This window comes from Nannospalax galili, unplaced genomic scaffold (genome assembly GCF_000622305.1).
Source record: "Nannospalax galili isolate Female #2095 unplaced genomic scaffold, S.galili_v1.0 scaffold95, whole genome shotgun sequence".
In the NCBI taxonomy this organism is placed as follows: domain Eukaryota; kingdom Metazoa; phylum Chordata; class Mammalia; order Rodentia; family Spalacidae; genus Nannospalax; species Nannospalax galili.
Genome location: NW_008342393.1, coordinates 5,840,919 through 5,861,074, shown reverse-complemented (window position 1 = coordinate 5,861,074; position 20,156 = coordinate 5,840,919). Strand labels below are relative to the sequence as shown.

Sequence of the window (20,156 nt, the reverse complement as noted above, 5' to 3'; positions counted from 1 at the left end):
AGAAAGAAAGAAAGAAAGAAAGAAAGAAAGAAAGAAAGAAAGAAATTAGATAACTTTCTTCAAGGCAAATTGATTTTATTTTTGCAAAATCTAATACTGGGGCTATCTTTTCCTGTCTCTGGCTCTATTGGAGATGTCCATGTGAGCCAATCAAAAGCTTCTTCCCTCACATAAGGCATTAGTATTCTTAAAATTATGGGTGATCAAACACCATCAAGCTCAAAAAGCATGAAAGTGTGTCCTGGGTTTTGTTGTTGCTGCTGTTCTTTGGTTTTATTGGGGTTCAGGGGAACAGGGTCCCTAGCCCAGACTGGCCTCAAACTCACTATGTACTGAGGATGACCCTGAACTTTTGATCCTCCTGCCTCTACTTCCTGAGTGCTGGAATTACAGGTATGTGTCACCACTCCCAGTTTATGTGGTGCTGGGGATCTAACATATGAGGGCTTCCTGCATGCTAGGCAAGCACTTTACCAGCTGAGCTACATCCCCAGCCCCTGTTTTGTTTTTAAAGATCTAGTTTGGTAAACCCTTAAGTGAGTCTACAAATTTCATGTCAATTATACTTCCTCCCAGGAATGGTAAAAGGAAAAAAATTCTATAAAGCAAAATCTGGCCATGAGCCATCTATGCAAACACAATTGTAGAAAAGAACCCTATTTGCACAGAGACATTTATCTATGTACCTTTCCCATTTTAAATCAGTCTCAGTGCTAAATGGACCTCTGTAGTTCATTGATGTCTTTTTCTGTTGCCTTCAAGGACAATTTTTCCTAGAAACAGAGCCACTAGGAGACTTGGTTCTACCAACTAGACTAAGAAAGCCAAGAAATGTAGATTCTTGTAGGGGCAGCAGGGTACAGTGATGGACCAAGCAGGTAATCTCAGTGGAAACAGAAAAGCTGATAGCCAAGCCCAAGCCCAGAGGCAAAAGAGTCAATCTACTCCTTGCTCTGCCTCCAGTGATCTTTTAGTCTCTTCCCTCATCTTTTTCAGTTAGAGGTTTTGTTCAGCCTTCAAAGCACCTTCCTTTATAGTCTATTGGACTTGGCCAGGTGACAGGAAATTCATGAAGACGCATGATAAATGGTCTTTAGATGCCAATGGGTCACAAGGGAGGATAATACTTAAGTGGCACCCCATGCAGAAGACCACTAGACTCATCCACCCCAGGTACTTCTTATTATACCATGGTCTACTAAACTGACTTTCCAACCCACTCTGTGTCTTCACCCACTCACCCCAACTTACCTCAGTATCCAGGTGTTCCTCAAGGTCTAGAACAGTATTCTCAGGCTCTCACATAGAAGAGAGCCTGGAATACCATCAGCTCTCAGAAAATGGTTGAGGGGATGAGTGATAAAGGTCACCCTATACTACATACAAAGAAGAATGGATATTGGTGATCTCTACATCAGGAGCTCTTGAATATAGCAGGATCCAGGAGATTTCTAAAGGCAAGAACTCTTAAAGAAGGGAGTTGATGACAGGTCTATAATCACTCCATCATAAGCTATCATTGGGCGCCTAAAGTGTTTGTAACCTTCTACACAGAAATTCAGTCTTCTTCATTTTCCCCTTTAACAATGCCTACCCTCACCCCTCAACTCAAATTTAGGTGTCTAAACCAACTGCATCCAAATATACCAACCACAATACAATATCTACAGTTGAAGGCTTAACCATTAAAATCTGTTTGAAAATGCAGGCCCTTGGGGGCTGGAGAGATGGCTCAGTGGTTAAGAACACTGACTATTCTTGTAGAAGACCTAGGTTCGAATTCTAGCACCCACATGGCAGCTAACAACTGTCTGTAACTCCAGTTCCAGGGGATCCAACAGCCTATTCTGTCTTCCATGGGCATTGCATGACATGGGTACAATTACCTACATTCAGGCAATACACACATACACATAAAATAAAAATAATAAAATATTTTTAAAAAGAAAATGCAGGCCCTTGACCTTACCATTGAAAAGTGACCAGATATTGGTGAGTAGCCAAGTGCGACCTTCTTTCCCATTCTTAGAGTCATACATCGACTCATTCCAGTTCTTAGAAGGAGCTTTGAACCTTTAAAGTAAGGAAAAGCAAAACAAAAAGAATATTGGCATCCACTGCTCCTGTACTTCCCATAGGAACTAAACTGCTCACAGTGGTTCTTGGGGTAGGTGAACCAAAAATGAGAATCTCTACACTGACCCCCCCCCAGAACAGCTCTCTTCCCAGTTCTCCTATCTGATGTATCTATACATTCTCCCCACAACTGCTGCTGTGCTCCAAATAAATGGGCACATATATGTGTGCATGAGTCTCTTCTTAGCAATTCCTCCGATCCAATGCTCCAGATGAACAAATGTAGTATGTCAGGTCTGTGGTGTGTCAGTTTATCTAAATTGAATGTGATTTCCAAACTTTCATTCCCAAGCGCTTCTCACCAGGGTGAAATTCTTAGGAACAATTTGGCATGAGAGGAACAACCAACATAATGTGTTTCTACACCTGGATGGCTGGGGTAGTCACCAGCTGCTTTTGTAGCTCAGCAGATTGTCACTTACAAGGCACAGGAACAGCTGTTGGATCTGCAACTGCCCCACCTTTCCCTGGATCCTCCTTCACATCTTCCTACCCCTGAACTAGCATGTGCTTATGTCTGTAATAAAGATCCCTGACTCTCCTACAAGATGCCCACATCACCAAAGCAGTGAGGACCAAAATGTGTGCTAGTCTGTCCTCTTGGGCCCTAACTCAGGCTCATGGATTCCAATTTGTCTCTATTTTCCCCCACTTTAATCATCCTCCCCTCCTGACTTCCTGACCCAAGAACTTCAAACTCTAGCATGGGACATTAAATCCAAAGGCAATAAATAGCCTAACAGTGACTGTAGAAGCAGCTCACACCATTAAGAGGTCAAATCTTACAACTATGTACATCTACAGAGATTCTGATTTTCTGGTCGAATCCTGAGTTATTTATAGTTTTATTTTCTGCATGTAATAACGTTTCACCATCTTCAAACAACTTTATGGCTAAGTAGAGATTATTCCTTCTAGAGCTTGTCAATTCTTAAGACATAGCAAAATGCTCAGCCCTAAGCCTATCTTTGACATGCAAATTTACCGGTCCAGGGCCATATCTAGTCTATTTGGTTCATACACCCCAGGAGGCAATCTTCCTCAGCCTTAATGATCCTATGATCCTAGAGCCACGTACCTGATAGGGACTACCCTGAAACTTAGAACCCTCTCTAATTATTCAAACTAGCCAGTCCTAAATTTTCACCTGCCTTGATTTACCTTGCCTTGTGTTTCCTATGGAAATGCCAATAAAGGCATGGATTTAGGAAGGTGCTCCCCTATTTCCTAACCTCCTGCTACAGCTCTGTTACAGTCTCAAGTGGTCTTACATAGCAGGTCATGCATCCTATTTCTAGGACAAAGCTTGTTTTTCTGAGCCTCTCCTCCATTTCCTCTCATAGCCCACCTGAATGACCATCACATCAAAAGACAAAGAAGGCATAGACAGTGGAAGACCCTGCCTTCCTCAACAACTCTGCATCCCCTAGGGTTGGACCATATGACCTTCCTTCAATACCACTGCAGTGACAGGGATCTTCTGTCTTCTCTATAGTGGACTTTCTTCATGTGACACTTACTCTCTCACTCCTACTTCTTGATTGTACCAACCTTGGCTAATAACAGAACCAAACAGCTCTCAACAAATGTGATCCAAATTGGAGACATTCAAATGGCATTGGTATGTCCCCTGACAAGGACTACTCTCTTTTGGGGGGCATCATAAAGAAAGGCCCTCTGCAGGAAAAGGGAGTGAAACAAAATGAAGCCAAGCAGAGAAAGGTAGAGAGGGGACAGAAAGTAAGAGATGGAGAAACCATGACCAAGTTTGGTCATACACTCTTGGTTTCCACCGTGACATCACACCATGATAATGGACAAACTATGGCCCTTGGTGTAGATTCATGCCTCTGCTCATGATCTTTATATACTATTTACCAAAGTCTATTTCCTAACACACAAAATCTGCAATTTTTTAAAAAGCCTTATCAATCACTGAGATTAGGAAACATTGTGATTTATGAGCTAAATGGTGTCCCTCTGTCATTAATATGCTGAAGTCTCTAGTACCTGAGTGTGAATATAGTTTGAGATAGGGCCTTTAAGGTATGCTAAGTAAAAATGATTCTTTTGGGAAGCTGACTAGTGTCCTCATAAGAATAAATGTGGGCACATAGGTAGACATCAGGGATACCTGTGTGCAGAGGAAATATCACAGGAGAGTTCAGCAGGAAGGTGGCCATCTGCGAGCCAAGGAAAGAGAGCTCAGTAAGCACCAAATCTTCCAGCACCTTGCTCTCAAAAACTTCCAGCCTCCAGAATTATGAAGAAATAAAATCCTGTTGCTTGGAACACCCAGGATGTAGTACTTTTTGCATATATGCATGTGGATGTATATTCACACGTGTAGGCACACATGTATGCAGGTATATGTGCACATATGTTCACATGTATGTTAAGGCCAGAAGTGGACATCAGATATCTCCCTCAATTGCTCTGCTTTATTTACTGAGTCAGGGTCTCTTGTTAAGCACAGAGCTCAATGATTCATCTGGTCTAGCCAATTTGCCTCAAGAATCCCATCTCCACCTCTCAAGTGCTGAGATTACAGGCAGGCCACCATGCCATCTGGCTTTTATGTGGGTTCTGGTGGAGCTTGCTCAGCAACCAATTTGCTCACTAAGCCATCTCCCCAGCCTATTAGTACATTTGTGTTGCCTAATATGACTCCTACACTGACCATAATGTCTCCACGAGGAGTCACAATGACACTAACAAAAGGACGGCTCTGTGAAGTCCTGGTATATAGATGACCGCTGACTGTACAGTGAGATCCTGAAGTCTCCAGAGCTGCCATTGTGAAGACACAGCATAGAGAGCAGGCCATCGGAATATCAGTAAAAATTATGTTCTGTCTCCAGAAATAAAGAGGTGAATAGATAATTAACAAAAGCATTTACCAACTTATAAAAAAGGAGAAGAGCTGTAAAAATTTAATGGCTCACAATATGATAAAAGCACCAAAGTTAAAGTCAAGTTCAGACTCTTTCTGATCTTAACTGGCCAGGTGACCTTGATCAATTCTCTTCCTGTTCTGACCTTTATTTCCCCATATGTAAAAGGAATAGTCTGATTGATGATCTCTTTAGGTTTTCCCTGAGTCATTGAATTGGTTGGCATGGCAAGATTTCTTAATGGTCCCCTAATTAACCTACCCAGGGTCCCTTTTGGCTTGCAGCAGTCAGGTTGAAATTTTCTTGATGTTACCATTTTCAATTTGAATGTATATCCCTTGACTTGGTTTCTAGATCCCCTCTTAGTTTTTATCTAAAAACTTTTGTAGTAGAATAACATTTTAGTAAATTACTAATGTGTCCCAAGTCCACACATATCCTTAATTCTTTGTCTTTATCCTTGAATCTGAGTATTAATTTTGCAATTAACCATCTCAAGAAAGGAACTGCATAGCAAAACAGAAATGTGTCAGTTCTTCAATTTCTAGATTGTTCTAGTTTGTTTCTCCATTGCTGTGACATAACACTCTAACCAATACCAACTTGGGGATGTAAGGGTTTATTTTATCTTACATCTCCTGGGTCACAGTTCATCAGGGAGCCCAAAGTAGGAACTCAGGTCAGGAACCTGGAGGCAGGAGCTGGAACATAGGCCATGGAGGAATGCTGCTAACTTGCTTGCTCCCCTGGCCCCTGCTCAGCCTTCTTTCTTATGTAATACAGGCCCTCCTGCCCAGGGGTAGCACCACCCACAATGGCCTTGGCCCTCCCACATCACACATCAATCAAGAAGATGCCCCACAGACATGACCACAGGCCAGTCCTAGGGAGGCAATTCCCCAACTGAGGCTCCCTCAACCCAGGTGTGTCAAGTTGACACTAAAGCTATCCAGCACACAGATGAAAACCCTAAATCTGTATATTTAAGGCACAGAAGATACATAAAGTGGGTGGTGAAATGGCTCAGTGGGTAAAAATGTTTGCCACATAAACTGGTGACCTGGGTTCAATCCCTGAAACCCACATAGTGGAAGGAGAAACCCAACTCCACAAAGTTGTCCTCTGACCTCCAAACACATGCTGTGGCACACTAATAATAATAATAATAAATTTTTTAATTTAAAAAAGATACAGGAAGAAGACCAATGCTAAACCAGATGGAAATTCTTGGAAAGATTTCTGGTTCAAGAGGACTAACATCAAATTCATTCTACCCACTTCCTGCCTCAGAAACCAACTGACAATAACAGGGAGAGCAAGATACAGAAACAAAACTCCAAACAACTGAGGCTTCCAGTCATCTTCAAGATTAAACAATCACATACAGAAATAGAGAAGGGTGGGGGAATGAAAAGGGACAGGGTAGAGGAAGGTCAAAGCTGAGTGGCCAGAGAAGATCATCAAGAAGCAAATGACTCAGACCCTCACAAAGGCAAAAAATATCAGGAGCAACATGTATCTTGACAGTTATAGAAAATGGGAGCATTGAAAGTCTATATGAAGAGCAAGTAGGTGGGGCTAGAGACACAGCTCAATAACAGAGTACTTGTCTAGCATGCTCCAGACCCTGGGTCTCAAGGGTAGGGGAAAAAAGATCTGACTGTGAAATCTGCATGAAAAACTATTTCACAGATGTGAGGAGACTTAGTCCAAAACAAAGAAAACAGAAAAGCCAATAAAATGTCACAACCACTAACATTTTAGGAGAGTTGATTATTAAAAACAGATCATATTGCATTCAAGAGTGAACAACAGCAGTACAATTATAATAATGAAACCTTCTGCTCTGCTTTCCTGGTCCGGTACAACCTGCAGGCCGCTCTCCGGGCCTGGGACCTGTCTCATTTCTTGTCTTGGCACCCCAGGAACTGGGGGGAACCATCATTGCTTCCTGATCCTTTGCATCCAGACCAGCCAAGGTCCTTCTGGGGTCCCCAGGAGCCCTCTGGGCCTGGTCCCAACCTCACCTCCCTCTGCCTCCTTGGGCTGCACAACCCACCAGCCTCTTTCCTGGACACCAGGACTGACCTTCCCTGACTTTTCCTGATCCTTTGCATCCAGACCAACCCAGTTCCTCAGTGCAGTGCCCAGGAGCCATTGGAGCTTCTTCCCGCCCCCATCTCCCTTTGCATCTCTGGTGCAATGATGCAAGAGGCCCACCTACCTTATAAAAGGTAATCTGACTTTACTCAAAATCTGATGATTTTCTGAAATGGGGGTCACATCCAAAAGGCACCTTCACAGCAAAGACAGATGTGTTTGCCCAAACATCTGTGCACCATGGTTTCATCAAGGGGGTCACATAAAATTAGCCAGCATAGCAGATAACACCTTAAAGTTGGCCAAAGTCGTGCTCCAAGTAAGCCTGTGAGGACTGAGTAAGTCACACAGGGAGGTGGGTGGCTTTGGAGTCATCCTGGCACAACAACAGCAGGGCCATGGGCAGAGGCCAGCGCCCACTGTGTTGCTCCACTAGCGTCTTGATATCACCGGCTGGAGTCCTGTCCCCTTGCTAAACTAAGGGTCTGGGCATTCTGTGAGCCTGGGTCCTTATGCAGCAGTGCTGTGCCATGAACTCCTCACAGTCCTGCCAACAATTGCCTCTGTGTTTCCATCAGCCAGAGAAGCTGAATCAGTAGAACGTCTGTAAAGAAGAACAAAGGCTGATCCTGGGATTGCCAGGCTTCCGTTCAGGGGCATCTACAGCTTCTTGATTTCCTTGCTTAAAATAGGACCATGTCAAGACAAAGTGGAACTCCAGGAACGGTGATGCAGATTCAGGAAAGCTTTGGACAAGCAAAGTCTTAACCATATCAACAGCTCTACCAAACCTTCCTTTTTCACCAAGCTACTCCTCACCTGAAAGCTGCCTGTCCTTTGGCAGGGACCCCACAATGGAAGCAGACCAAGCCCAAATCACAGGGAAAAAACAGAAAAAGACCCACAACTTGAGGTAGAGCCATCTAAGTCCAGTCTAGACAGCTGACTGGCATCCATGCTGCCGAACTGTGAATGTATACGTGTCACTGACGCAGCTAGACTTGGGATGGCTACTGTGGGGGTGGCTGACTTCCTCTATCACGATTCCCACACCTGCTCCCCAACACTCACCAGGTACTGACTGATGGGAGGAAGAGTCTTCAGTTTATTCAAGGAATATGCAATATGCATACAGAGTAGAAAAGAGGCTCAGGCAAGTGAGGGGGACAGCGTGGTAAACTCATGGCTACTGGTAAACTACTGGCCCTTGCTTCCACACTGACCACACGTTGTCAGTTGATGTCCTGTGTCATGCTCCATAAACTTCTGTGGTTCCGACTCCATCATCTTCCTGTGGGTTAGGTCCTTTCTTCAAGGTACTTCTGTCTTGACACATTAAAGGGTTCTGAAAATAGGGACTACGAGAAGAGGAGACATAAAATAGTTAGGTTGTCCCCTGCTCCAAGTGTTTGGTGTAGAGGACCTTTACCATAAATGCGGACTCTGTTTATGATTTATTCGCTAATCATGTGTGTTTTGTTTGGGCATGATTGTAACCACTGCTCTCTTTTCCACAGCTGTACCACAGAATGCAGCAGATTAAATCACTAGTTCCAAACTATAAATCAGAACCATCCACTGACTGAGCTTGTCTGAGACACAGGTAATCCCCTCATCCCTTTCCCAGAAAGTCTGGTTTAGGAGTTCAAGGCAAGAACCAGGAACTTTTACTTTTGTCCAATTCTGCTTCTCGTTTACCTCCAAATGTCAGGTGGGCAACCAATCCTTTGAGTCTGGCTCTTCTAGAATTAGGTCTGAAGGATGCCCTAGCATCCTTCATGGGATTTAATGCCCATGCCTCAACTGGGAACTAGGGAAGCAGAGTGCTGGCCATGAGGAGGTGTCAGTCGGGCATGCGGAACTGGCTCTGCATAGGAGGAAGGAGGTGATACCAGATCACAGACAAGTGCACATGTTGGAATGGTAATAGGGAGTTGCCATGTAGGTTTAATGTGCTTATTAGACATGTAAAAGCAGGTGGGGGTATAGCTCAGGGGTAGAGCATTTGACTGCAGATCAAGAGGTCCCTGGTTCAAATCCAGGTGCCCCCTACCTTTTGCCCCAATGAACACCAAGGAGTCACATAACAGGAATTCCTTAGAAAGCTGTCCTGATATCTGCCCTTACAGAGATTCAGTGCTCACAGACTAAGGGCTAGTCTTCATTTGTTCACTCCTGGTGGAGTCAGGGTTCTGCTTCTGGTTAAGGAAGACAACAGTGAAAGATGTTTAATATAGATGTGTTAGTCATAGCTGTCCAGGGAAAACAGAACTATTGGGTTGGGTGTGTGTGTGTGTGTGTGTGTGTGTGTGTGTGTGTGTGTGTATTTACAGAGACAATTAAACAATTTCTTTATTGATTCAACAATTTCATACAATGTATTTTTGATCGTATTCAGACCCCCTCCCCCATCTCCACCCTCACCTTACCATTCCCCACCCCGAACGTACTCTATTAGCAAATGAGTGAGGGATATATTAATAGTCTCTCTGTTCCCTGTTCCACTATGTTCCATGAGCCTTAGGTGTAGAGGGAAACAGACGCTTTCAGACTTCTGGGAACTTGCTCATGAACTTGCAACAATGGTGTGAGCATGCACAAGACCCATGTTGACTCAATCAGACTAAAACCCAGCATAGAACAGGGGAAATGGGCAGCAGGCCCCACCCTAGCTGAGGAACTACTGGCAAATGATTACTGTGGGATGAGAGAGTGATTTCTTGACTTCTTGACTTCTTTAAGGGAGTGACTCTAGGTAGACTGACTAGACTCCAGTGGATAGACTTGCTCTGAAGGACATCTGGGTACACATGATTGACTAGATAGGATTTAACATATACGACAGAATACCTGAAATCTGGTGGTGGAGGGATATGGAGGGCAGGGTTTGGGGAGAGGGCTAAACTTGATTAAGGTGTATTATATGAAATGCACAAAAACTCAATAGAAAATTGGGGGGGAAAAGAAATAGCTCACACAGTTGCGAAGTGGACAAGTTTGATTTTTACAGGGCAGCCTCACAGGACAGAGATCAGGAAGATGAAACATGGTAGGCAGAGTCTGAGGACAGCCTGGAGGTCAGATTCTTCTTCCCTGGGGACATCTCTTTTTCCTCCCAAGGATTCAGCAAATACCGATGTCCACCCTCCTTGGGGGAGCTAATGGACTTTACTCGATCAAAGTCTAGTGACAGAATCTGGGTCACCACCAAAAAAAAAAAAACCCTTTCACAGCATCATCTTCATTGGTGTTTGGCCAAACATCTGAGCACTATTATCTTGCCAAGTTGACTGCATGAAATTATCCAGCACAGCAGATAATGCTTCAAGCTTAGTGGACAGCATGCAGCTAAATAAGGCTATGAATTCTGAGTAAGTCAACAGAGAGGTGGGTAGATCTGGTATCATCCTGGAGGTGGCAGAGCTCAGGCAATGGGGCCAGATGCTGAGACCAGAGTTCACTGTGTTGTTCCAGCGAGCAACAAGGCTCATGTCTGGGCCCAGCTTCCTTTGGGTTCTGCCTATTTTCCTGCCTTGTCTTGAGGTCTTTGCCATCCTGCCAGTGATATCCTTCCATGTTTCTATTAACCCGATTAGTTACTTTTCTGTTGCTTTGATAGAAACACCATGACCAAGGGAACTTCTAAAAGGAAGAGTTTATTTGAGCTTATGGATCCAAAGGGGCAAGAGTCCATCATGGTAGGGAAGCATGGCAGTAGAGGTGGCTGGAGGAGGAATGGAAGCTAAGCTCTACATCTTCAAGCAGGCACAGGAAGCAAGAGATGGACTCAGGATCCGACAAGGCTTAAGAACTCTCTAAGCCCACCCTCAGTGACGTGCTTCCTCCAGCATGGCCACACCTTCTAAGACCTCCAAAAACAGTGCTACCAACTGGGGATAAACCATCACACCTGAGTTGGGCTCTCCTTTAACCAAAGTAGCCCCGCTGGCACCTGGGTTGGTAATAAGAAAGATTCTCTGAGAAATGAAGCAAGTGAGGGTTGGTTACCTGGCCTCATTGGACCCAAAGATAACGATACTCCAGGTAGCCCTGGGAATGGCCATGGAGAATCCCAGGACTTCCAGAAGAACAAGGTGGGTGAAACTTTGCCTTCAGTTCCCCTAGCGCGCACTGCAGCCTCCAGAAAGTACTGCGTAACAGAAGTACGTGGCGTGTTCTGATACCGTACCATATGGCCTGGTCCCCATGCAGACCCAAACATGAGAATCTTTCTGGCTGGACTGTGAGACCCCCTGTCCTCCTGTCATGTGGACACGAAGCAGCTGAAAGGAGACCAAAGGCCGATCCTGCGGCTGTCAGGCTGTTATATCAGACCATCTATAGCTTCCCTGGTTTCCTTGCTGAAAATAGATCAGTGGTTAAGAAGGAATGGAACTTCAGGAATGGCATTGTGGATTTATAAAAGCATTTGGACAACTCAAGTCAACCAAATCAACAGCTCTACGTAATCTCCCTGTCAGTCAAGGCAGCCCCTTCTGTCTGAACGTGCACAAGCCTGGATGGGAGCTTGTCTTGCAGGAGGAGTTGGCCCCACTCTGACTGTCTGAAGCCAGCAGCCACAGTCAGATCTCAGTTGACTGCTCCAGCCTCCTGGGAACTGCAGACACACCAAATTCATCTTCACTAGCTAATTTACATCAGCGATTTCTACATAGCATGTGCAGAGGTGGATTCTTGGAGTACGTCATAAAGCAGAGAGTATCATCTTAACTAAGTCTGAATTTATTTTCATGAGTATAGCCAGTTAACTTTCTGTTTAAGAGATCACACCTAGAGCAGCTAAAATAAACCTGTTGCTCAGTAGGGTGAGCAGCCTGGAAATACAGCTGAGACTCTAGGGATGTCCCTATACAGTTTAGGGGATAGGAAAGCTGAGGTGGATTTGTCCCCTGGGGCTGGCCCACCCAATCAGCAATAGTGACTCCCTTCAGTCTCACACACTAATTGGCTCAAAGATCCTCTATCCCTTGGTGGTAGGAGAAATCTAAGCCTGAGGTGAGGCCCAAACCAAATGATCCAATCATGGGCTATGGATTTTCCTGCTTTTTTTTTTGTGGACACGAAGCAGCTGAAAGGAGACCAAAGGCTGATCCTGAGGCTGTCAGGCTGTTATGTCAGACTATCTACAGCTTCCCTGGTTTCCTTGCTGAAAATAGATCAGTGGTTAAGAAGGAATGGAACTTCAGGAATGGCATTGTGGATTTATAAAAGCATTTGGACAACTCAAGTCAACCAAATCAACAGCTCTACGTAATCTCCCTGTCAGTCAAGGCAGCCCCTTCTGTCTGAACGTGCACAAGCCTGGATGGGAGCTTGTCTTGCAGGAGGAGTTGGCCCCACTCTGACTGTCTGAAGCCAGCAGCCACAGTCAGATCTCAGTTGACTGCTCCAGCCTCCTGGGAACTGCAGACACACCAAATTCATCTTCACTAGCTAATTTACATCAGCGATTTCTACATAGCATGTGCAGAGGTGGATTCTTGGAGTACGTCATAAAGCAGAGAGTATCATCTTAACTAAGTCTGAACTTATTTTCATGAGTATAGCCAGTTAACTTTCTGTTTAAGAGATCACACCTAGAGCAGCTAAAATAAACCTGTTGCTCAGTAGGGTGAGCAGCCTGGAAATACAGCTGAGACTCTAGGGATGTCCCTATACAGTTTAGGGGATAGGAAAGCTGAGGTGGATTTGTCCCCTGGGGCTGGCCCACCCAATCAGCAATAGTGACTCCCTTCAGTCTCACACACTAATTGGCTCAAAGATCCTCTATCCCTTGGTGGTAGGAGAAATCTAAGCCTGAGGTGAGGCCCAAACCAAATGATCCAATCATGGGCTATGGATTTTCCTGCTGAATGTCCTCAAAACCTTTTTCAGTCATTTGCCTGAGAACCCTGTCCCAAGACAAGAAATACTTACATTGTATTGAGATGACTAGTGATCTGTCACCTCTGTGAACCTTCTGGAAGTCCAGTGTTTGGAGGGAACTTAGAACATCCCAGGACAACTGCATTCTGCATTATCCCTGTTTACCCCCTACTCCCATCAAAGAGGCTTTGGGGTGACTACACTGACTACCATCTTGTCCAAAGCGCTTTGTGCAAGCCTGGCTCTCCACACTCCCTGCTTCCACAGGCCTTTGCGTAGGCTTCTGTTACTGCTGTGGAAATACTGTGGATCATGGGTTTATCTCATGCTTGGACTAAGACCCTTTGAGGAACAAAGACAATGTCTCCCTTGTATCTGTGTCCTCAACACGGATGACAGGGACTGAGGTCTAACAAGCACCATGTTTGTTGAATGAATGACTGAATGAGTGAGTGAGTGAATTAAGGAGTACCTTTCTGAGGCCTAGGAGTATGGAGAAGGCTCTCCTGGGCTGTGTGGTAGGCTAACTGAAAACCAGGATGAGCAGCTCTTGTTCTGATTACTATGTGTGGACTTAGGGGACTCTTATAGCCAGGCATCCTTTCCAGGTGAAAGGCGAGTACCTTCAGCACACCCTGAGGTGTGGGGATGATGAGTGGGACAGGTTAAGGTTGGAGAGGTAAAGAAGGGAGGGCAGACTGCAGTGGAGAATAATCGCCAATTTCTGGAACATGAAGCGGCCACAGTGGATTATAAATACATAGGTAGGCTGGATTCAGTGCCATGGTTGAAGAGGTACTAATGAGAGGTTTTATATGTAAGTGGGGGCATAGCTCAGGGGTAGAGCATTTGACTGCAGATCAAGAGGTCCCTGGTTCAAATCCAGGTGCCCCCTACCTTTTGTCACTGAAGTGCATCCTATGCCGTTTTCCTTTTAGGTTAGAGCCTCTGGCAGGGAATGTTGAGGCATATTAAACTAATCCACAAAGTAAACGCAGGCTCAGTAATGCTCAGGAGACATATGCATGCTAGGATTTGCAAGACACAGACTCTTCCTTCCTCTATCCCTCTGGGTTCCACTGAGTTCCAGGAATCTTCAGGATTGTTCAAAAACTCCCAAAAAGATGCACGAGATCTCCAAATAAAGGTGGGTTTTTTTCTTCTGGCCTCTGGGCTGTAGCACAGGAGTAACCAGTTCAGCAGGAGCGCTGTGTCCCTTACAATGAAGTGGTTCTCAAATTTCTGAGCCTACTACACCAGGCTGCAGGTCAGAGACCCTGGACCTTGTCTCTGAGACTCCTTCTCAGGCTTGCTGCAGATTCACTGACCACATATACTTATACAGTTCCCTACCCAGACCCAGGGCTGGGGGAGAGCAGGATTCTAGGAAGCTCTCTGGGATGAAAACCTATGTGTGAGGTGGTAATGGAAATCACCAGGGCTTCTTGGAGGATTGACTTGACCTTTCTGGTCTCTTTCCTCTGTCCTCCATGCTAACAGAGCCAGAATTATGAGCTCCAGCAGGAAAAGGAAACTGGATCACATCCTCAAATCAGTGAGTAGAAACAATGGCTGGTAAGAGATCTGGATTGGAACCTTTTGGTGTGTCCTTAAAAGCTCATCTTAATGCCTAATGAAGACCTCTGCCAATGCTCAGTACCCTCTGGATCTAGCAGTCCACAGCCACAGACATCATGGGAAAGCCAAGGATGTTTCCATGGAAGACCTGCAGATGAACATGAGGCCTAGCTCCCCAGGTGGACCACCCATCACAGCTTCTGATGTGGGAAACGCTGATCACAGGGGGCATACTTGCATGGAAATAAAGATTCATAGGCCCTACCTCAGAGCTCCTGCATCTGAGTCCTTGGGAGTAGGGCTGTTTCATTTAACAAGCTCAACAGATAATCACAGTAGGAACTGGGAAGCTCCAAGTTAGTTTGTTTGATGCCCCATAGTGTAGACTTGAAGAAAGGTCATAATTATGAGACATGTCCAAACGTACTCACCTTATTAAAAACAGGATTGAGAACAAATTCCACATGACTATTCCTGGGCTCGCTCTGCCAACCCAGCCTTGAGTCATAATACAACCTGCTGGCTACCCCTGCTACTCAGTCCCTAGTAGGCTTTGTGAGCTTCGTCGTCTTGTAAAATGGCCTAAAAGATTCCCAATTTAATGAGTACTGGATTGAGTAGACCCAAACATTGTATTTGCACTATGGATCTCTTGACCTGCAGTCAAATGCTCTTCGTTTGATCCAGAGCTCACATCAAATAAGTTACCTAATTGATGCTATTTAAGTACTGTGAGTTTCTCATGGAGAGGCCCTCCAGTAACCCTTAGGAGTTCTGTTTATTGCTTCTTACACATCATATTGTGACCAACCCTCTGTTTGTAAACCACTTCTTTTCTGGTCATTAGCCTATCATATGAACACCAGAGGCCTCCTGGTCCTGCACAGTGTACTCCCTTCCTGTCTCCAGTAGCGGGGAGGTGATGGCTTTGGAGTCATCTTTGGTTGATAGGACCCTCTCTGTTGCTCCTGTCCTAGGCTCTCTCCATCCCATCATCACCCTGTAGACCACTGACTGGAATTTTGCTTTGTTTACATATCTTAGCTTTTCCACATTCTCAGCACTGGCCTTCCAGGGCTGAACTTGTAGGGAGGCTGATGTCACATCTGTAAGTAAAAATCATGCCTCAGGAGGCCTCCTTTCAGCAGATCAGTACACTTAGAAGAAGAGGACTTGGTTTGTCTTGGGATCCAAATGCAGGTATAAAGGGGTTTCTCAACTGAAAAGAGAACTTTCCCTCTCCAGCTGAGCCCCTGCCTAGAGCCTTCAAACCATAGGTCTACTGAGTACCTTCCCCCTAAGGCACACCTGCTGGAGGCCACACAACCCCTGCTGCAAAAGCCATGTAGATTTCAAACTTGTAGCACATAGTTCAGATGGGTTAGAAAGCCCCCCAGGATGTGGTCACCCATAATGATAGGCAGGTCCTTCCACCAGGGTTGGGCTGGGGACGCTGGGCATTCTGTAAGAAGTTCTACCAGCTGGACAGTCAAATAAGAACATCGCTATCTGACTCGTCACAAGACAGGGGAAGACAAAGCACAATAAGGGTGGCTGGTGGTGCCCATCTGAGTCTGTAAATCACTGATCTGTTTACGTGAAATGAAGGGTCCTCACCCACCTCTTGTCTCTCTGTATTAGAATTTTCAGTGTTGGGGGACCATAGCTGATTTGGGGGATAAAAAGGATGATACTTAGGGGACACCTGGATTTGAGCCAGGGACCTCTTGATCTGCAGTCAAATGCTCTACCCCTGAGCTATACCCCCTCCCTAATCTACTCTAGGTTTGGCACTAATAACCAGGTGGACCTACCTTTTTCTAAGATTGTGAGTACCTTGGTTCCCATCTATTCTTGGGCCCCCAGCCCCTGGGAGACTGCTTTACTATGGCTGCAAGTTTACCCTTCCAATTTTGCTGGTCAATCACCTGGTCATAGGAAGGCAGGTTCACCTTAAGTCATGCTAAAGAGATGGGAAGAATACCTAGTGCATTAATAGTGTGGTGAGCTTTTCCTGCCTTGAATCCCTGCCTGTTAGTGCAGTTTGTGTGCACCCCATTACAGACATGAAGACTTCAGAAGTTGTGCCTATTTTTCCTAATTCTTCAGAAAACCATAATCTCACCTTTTCTTTTTAACTTTAGAAAAAATATTTATTATTTTTGTTTTATGTATGTGTGTATTGCCTGCATGTAGGTAAGTGCACCCGTGTCGTGCAATACCCACGGAGGTCAGAAGAGGTTGTCAGATCCCCTGGGACTGGATTTACAGACAGTTGTTAGCTGCCATGTGGGTGCTGGGCTACAAACCTGGGTCTTCTGCAAGAACAGTCAGTGTTCTTGACCACTGAGCCATCTCTCCAGCCCTGACCCTTTTCTTCTCTAACCACACTTTCCCAAATGCTTTGGGCTGCTCCAGAGTTTTGGGTTTCTTTATCTTTTCTCTACAATTCCCTTTCCCGCCCCATCATGAGACTGCTTGTCTGCATGGCTTCATGACTTTTTTCCTTTTCCCTGCCATTCCCCTCCTCAAGGCAGCTGCTGAGATTTAAGGCTTGCCTGCCCTGAGGATTCTTCCTTACATATTACTAAATTGTCCTAAGTTTGAATCCATTCTTAAATTCTTTTATGAATGATGCTAAGGACCCTCTATGGGGGAATCTCTCCCCATATCAATACCAGTGTTCCAGAGAAAAAACTGGGAGGCTAAACAATATGTAAGGGTTGGATTCCCAGGAGAGAGTTTTTGAGGGAGTTATGCATGAGGCAGTGAGAGTGAACCCCATGTTACAGTAGAGATCCTAGGATGTTGGAGATTCTAGGAACATGCCATATCTGTCAAGGAAAACTGAAGGCACCATGTGGAGCTGGCCTAAGAGAGGACACTTGCTGTGAATGTCAATACTAGAGAGGCTGGGGTCCCCAAGACCAGTTGAAACTACCCAGATGAATGGGGCTGAAGAGCTAGCTCAGTGATGATGAGCACTGGTTGCTCTTGCAGGGGATCCAGGTTCAATTCACATGGCAGCCAACAACCATCCATAACTCCAGTTCCAGGGGATCTGATGCCCTCTTCTGACCTCCACAGGCATTGCATAACACAAGTGCACATACACACATGCAGGCAACATACTCATACCCGTAAAATAAAAATAATAAATACCATATTTTTAAAAACTTACATGATGTCATCATGGCCTTGGGCATTGGATATAGATCTACAATAAATGTTTGATCTGTGGGTTTCTATCTTCCTTTGGTCCGATATTTCTTTACTGTCTTCCCATTCCTCCCTTTTAGAATGGGACTGTTTACTCTGTGGCACAGTATGTTGAAGTATGTAATTTGTATTTTTATTTTACAGCTGAGTTTGCCTTGAGTCTCGGAAGAGACTTTGGGCTTGTGAACAGTGTTGGGAATGTTAAGACTCTGGAGACTCTTGAGTTGACCTGAATATACTTTGCATTATGAGGTGACACGAGACTACAGGAGCCAGTGGCAGAAAATTATGTCCTGCAGATAGGCTCATGTGTTTCAACAGGTTGCTCTCAGATGGTGGACCGATTTGGGGAAGTTGGAATATTTTGACATATAGACTCTAGCTGGCTGTAGACCAGTAGATGGTGGCTTGTGGGTTATAGTCTGGCCCTGCCTCCAAGTCCCTTTTATGCTTCCTGGTTTCCCCAATGTAAGAAACCATGCTGCCCTGAACCCCACCATGCCTTCCTCTCTGAAATTGCTTCTGTCAGGTATTTTGACCCAGTGATAAGAAAATTAACTAATGCAAAACCATCATAATAAAGCCTCACAATCTGCTGGTTCTGAAAAAGCATAATGTTTATCATGGTGTCTAGTAAAGAGGAGCAGTTGAAAATCAGGCATCTTTTTAAAGGGAAAAACTAGGAGTAGGGGGCACCTGGATTTGAACCAGGGACCTCTTGATCTGCAGTCAAATGCTCTACCCCTGAGCTATACCCCCATCTACCATTACAAAGTTTAATTAATGTATTTTACTTCTTAAGATATGCTTGGTTGACCTGTAACCCATGTTGCCACTTCAGGATGGAAGCTCTTCAAAGTGTCCAGGTGAGTCAGAAGGAGCACATTATCCTACTGGAGAATAGACAGCAAGCTCTCTTCCTTGGAAGCCTTCAGCCTGTGTTGTCTCTGTGTTTAGCTGCTAGGGCCAGGTAGCAGCCTAGATAGAAATTATCTACTATAATGGCCCTTGGAGTCAATGCTGAGCCAGCAGAAATTCAGACAGCAACTACTACTCTGAGGTTTCATGTGGAAACAAATGACTTTACTGGCTATGTGTGTTATATTCTGGCAAAGACTTCATCTACTTTTTGCCCATGTCTTGAACTTTTGAGACTGCAGGATGAAACTAAAAATGAAAAGGGAAACTATATTAAAAACTGAACTACTTAAATTGGTGGAGGAAAATTTAAGACAGAGTAGTATTTAGGCTGTGTCAAGGTTAATGCTGACTAATTTTAGCCAGGTTTATGGTGAGAATTGAGACTAAAAATCAGAGCAGATGACTGCTCTTGAAGAGGACCTGGGTTCAACTCCCAGAACCTATATGCCAACTAACAACCATTTGTATTCCAATTCTAGGGGATCTGACCTCTTCTCTGCAGGGAATTGCACAACACAGGTGCACTTACATACATGCAGGCAATATACTCATACACATAAAATAAAAATAATAGATAAAATATTTTTTAAAAAGAGCAGAAAGATGAAAACTGCAGCTTGACCAGGAGTGTGAACACATTTGAAGTTTCAGATAGAACAAGAAAAGACAAAGCATCCATCATTGTTAAAGAACTTAGCATCATTAAAAAGAAGACACACTCTCCGACCTGCAGGCCTCTCTCCAGGATAAGTCCATTGCACCCTCCACACCTTGACTCCCCCAGCCTCATTCACCCTCCCATCTCCCCCATCGGTCTCACCTCCTAGACTGGGTCCTGTCCCATTCCTTGTCTTGGTGCCCCAGACACCTGGAGAACCACCACTGCTTCCTGATCCTTTGCATCCAGACCATTTCAGAGCCTTCTCCAGTCCCCAGGAGCACTCTGGGCCTGGCCCCGCCCTCACCTCCCTCTACTTCCCTGGGCCTGCACAGCCTGCCAGCCTCTTCACTGGTCACTGGGGCTGACCCTTCCTCTTCCTGATCCTTTGTATCCAGAGCAACCCAGCTCCTCAGTGCAGTCCCCAGGAGCCCTTGGGGCCACTTCCCACCCCCATCTTTCTTTGCATCTCTTGGTGGCATAGCCACCAGCTGCCCAAGACCAGCATCTTTCCTAGACCTGGCTCCCAGGCCAGTCCAACCCCCAAATTCCCGAGGCCAAAATCTTTCCTGGAGGGATCCAGACCTTAGGAGAAAGCCTGAGAGCATGTGATCCTCATCTGACTTGGGCCTCTGTGGGAACTCCTGAAGATGAAAGCAATTTGGCCACTCCAACATAAAATCAAAAGAGAGAGCTGGAAGCATAAAAGAACCAGCTTTTCATGTCCAAAAAGTAAACCACAAAGGCACATAAAATTTAGTTAC

General features: G+C 45.1%; 4 non-coding genes across 4 annotated transcripts; 2 read left to right on the top strand and 2 right to left on the bottom strand.

Moving 5' to 3' along the window:
* The first annotated feature begins 9,109 nt into the window (after positions 1 to 9,109).
* Trnac-gca lies at positions 9,110 to 9,181 on the top strand. Its single transcript has one exon. It is a non-coding gene; the product is annotated as a tRNA-Cys (tRNA).
* A 4,658-nt stretch (positions 9,182 to 13,839) lies between these two features.
* Positions 13,840 to 13,911, top strand: Trnac-gca. Its single transcript has one exon. It is a non-coding gene; the product is annotated as a tRNA-Cys (tRNA).
* Positions 13,912 to 16,290: 2,379 nt separating this feature from the next.
* On the bottom strand, positions 16,291 to 16,362 carry Trnac-gca. The gene has a single exon. It is a non-coding gene; the product is annotated as a tRNA-Cys (tRNA).
* Positions 16,363 to 18,500: 2,138 nt separating this feature from the next.
* Positions 18,501 to 18,572, bottom strand: Trnac-gca. Its single transcript has one exon. It is a non-coding gene; the product is annotated as a tRNA-Cys (tRNA).
* Positions 18,573 to 20,156: the final 1,584 nt, after the last annotated feature.